Source organism: Cyprinodon variegatus, unplaced genomic scaffold (assembly GCF_000732505.1).
Source record: "Cyprinodon variegatus isolate N-32 unplaced genomic scaffold, C_variegatus-1.0 Scaffold351, whole genome shotgun sequence".
Classification (NCBI taxonomy): domain Eukaryota; kingdom Metazoa; phylum Chordata; class Actinopteri; order Cyprinodontiformes; family Cyprinodontidae; genus Cyprinodon; species Cyprinodon variegatus.
The window spans coordinates 351767-354977 of record NW_015150804.1 but is presented as its reverse complement, the minus strand read 5'-3'; positions in this window follow the sequence as shown (position 1 = coordinate 354977).

Here is a 3211-nt window from a genome sequence, read left to right as displayed (position 1 = left end):
AAAGTTCATGATCTGTGTGTGTATGTTAAAAGAAAGAAAAAAAATATATATATATATATATATATGCTGTATGCTTGAACCGTGGATTTAGATTAATAAAGTTGCACAAAAGGGAAAATCTATGTGTTTTTTTTAGTTCTTTTTAAGGGTGCAACATTGGCATTCATATAAATAGACTTGTCTGACAATGTAGTGTATGTTTGATTGGTTTTTGGTGTATGTCTATTTAGAATTTAAAGCCTCCCCCTGGAGAAAACTCCACCAGCCGCCACTGTTAGAACCCAGAAACATCTCTCACTACCAAAAGAAGACTTTAAAGTTCTCGTAATCACATAACTGTATTCTTATAACTCCGAACAGCAGTACATATGGTATGGAGCAACCTGCAGGAAATGTAGTAGCAAACTTTCAGAAACTCAATCTGTCACTTGAGATACAAACTTATGGAAAGCAATATTCAGCTGCCTAATCTACTCCTCCCCTGCAGAATTATAAAACTGTCATCTGCTGATAATTTACTGATGGGGGAGAGGTAAGAGTGTTGGTGCAGAGCGTGAGTTTTACCCAGAAGTTCTGCTCTTCAGCTGTTGGAATCAGGCTAATTTCTGCAGCTCCAATTTCAACTTCAGTCCATCAAATCCTGTTGGAGAAATTTCACAGAGATAAGCATTTTACTCTGTTGTGCCCTAAAAAAGAGAATATAGAATATCAAGAATAGAACATGCATGCCAATCTATCGGTCGCAGTTGTTTTATCTGAGCTCACCGCCGCTTTGACAGAACATATAGTGCTATGTATTAGAAGTGAATCCCAGTTGTGCTGATGTCAGTGCAAACACATTATGCTTCTATTGGCTTTTGCTTCTTCCCACCTAGAGATTGAGCGCTGATTGCCTGTCCCCTCGCCATCCTGCAGAATGGGAGTGATCTGCAGGCACGAGGACAGCAGGCCATTATTCAGTCTTTAGATGTGCTGCCTCTTATCAGTGTGCCGTGTTGACTGAGGCAGCTGCTCTTGTCAACATGCCAACACCTGAACGTCCTCTTGAGGACAGGATTTGACGAGGCCACTCAAACAGAGTTAAAAAGTAAATAAATAAATAAGCACAAACACACCGTATCTTGCAGGCTCTTTTGATGGAGTACAAATCAAGCTGCTTGAGCTCTTTCCATACGGCATCTCTTACCCTCAGCGGAGGAGGGGCTGGACAGGTGACTGGGACAGAAGGACAATGACAATCTGTGTCCATCTAAATCAGAAAGGGGATGAATAAAGTGAAGCAAACATTCAACAAAATCATGGGGACACCTTGTAAAAAAAAAGTTAAAAACAACTAAGATAGATAACAAACCCTTTTATTTAAGCAGAATGTTCATGCACTTGATAATTTAGAAGAGGTTAGCTTTTAATTTATGATCCTGGACTGCGGCTCCATACTATGAAAATCAGATTTTCTTTCACAAATTTAAAACTCTAACTCTAAAGATATAGTGGAGAATGCATGTGCTTTTTTTTAAGTGGACAGGGCGGGTCTTTTAAAAAATTCTCCTCTATATTAATTGCCCTAGTGTATGATATTTACTTTCATTTGATACTGTGCTAATAAGAATTACAAACAACTAAGAAAAACACTCTGGTACCTGACTGTTAGGTTGATAATAACTACCCCCGAAGCCACAGTGTTATAAATGTCTAAATCCTGCAAGAGATCAGCTGTGTTACCAGGTGATGAGGTACAGAAAGATACATAGTTCCTTTTTTTTTTTTTTTATTGTTGCCGTTACATGTACGTCGTCCATTAGAAAAAAATAAACAAGAAGTAGAGCAATCTAAGGTCCTCTTTGAGTGTTTACACTCCTCCCCCACAATTTACTCATCTTCATAAACAGATAAGGCTAACAGGTTTGGCCCCTTTCAGCTAAAACAATTTTGGCAACAACTAATGATTATTTTGCAATTTGATTAATCAAAATAATTGGATAGCCAAGGGTTCCTTGCAGATATTTTTTTATTAAATTAAAGTAAATAAAACTAAAAAATTTCCTCTTGAGGGTTTCTGGAAAGAGCATATTGACAGGCCAAAATTGTATATATTTTTTTTTTATCTTAAATGCAAGATGTTTATGTATTTTTTTTTTTTTTTGCAATTTTGATATCTGGTCTTTTATTGTGTGCACTGCAACCTAGTTATTTACAAACAACTTACTCGAAGCTATGGGAATGCATTCATTTTTGACATGATGGTTTTTAGACTTTAGCTAAATACATGTTAAAGAATCACACTTTTGAAAAAAAAAAACAATTATTTGTTACACACTGTCTCCTTAAATGTTGAATTAACCATAAAGAAAACAATGACTGATACATTTTTTTTAACCACTCTACAGACTAGCTGAACCTACATTGACTTTAGATTGACCCGCAGCTCCTGGTGGCTTCGGCATTGTGGCGGCTGGGGGATTTCCTCTGGGCCGTCTCTACTCTTCCCTTGGTGGGGGGACGGATTTCCTTTAGGCATCTGGGGTTTGGGGTCCCCTGCACTTGCCTCTGTGCTCTTGGGGTAAGGGTCTTTGGCTCTTTACAACCACTATTGAGCATTTTTTCTTTGGATAAACTTCACATGCACAGATGCACTCTCACAAACACTTACAGGGTACTTGGTTCCACGTACTTAGAGATTAACTTCCCTACAGGAAGCCCATATTCTTATCTTTAGCTACAACAGTATACATGTGAGATTAAATAATACTACTTATACTTCAGCGATAGTATCTGAGTGCAACTTTATTGTATCTCTTATACTATATCCATTGGTCATGTTCTTTTTACGTCTCTCCTTCCAGGTGATGAAGCAAACTGAAGATGTTTTATCATTGTCTCCCTTTCATCTCTTATTTCCTTCCCCTTTCCTCCTTTTTCCTGTTTGCAGTGTCCATATTATCTGCATTACTCCGTGCATAATCATAATAAAGCTATTTATATGCAGAAATCATTCGGAACACTATGGCAATAGACGTACTGCTCCACTTGTGAAAGCAAAATCTGTTGGGCCCTTTTTTGGCATCAGGACAATTATTCTTATTGCCACATTGCCAGACAGGACACTGTTAAAAAAGTATTATAATAAAATGATTGATCTGAAATAATTGCCAAAATCCTTTAATATATAGGGCTACTAGCCTGGTGAGACCATCCTGATCTCGCGAGCTTT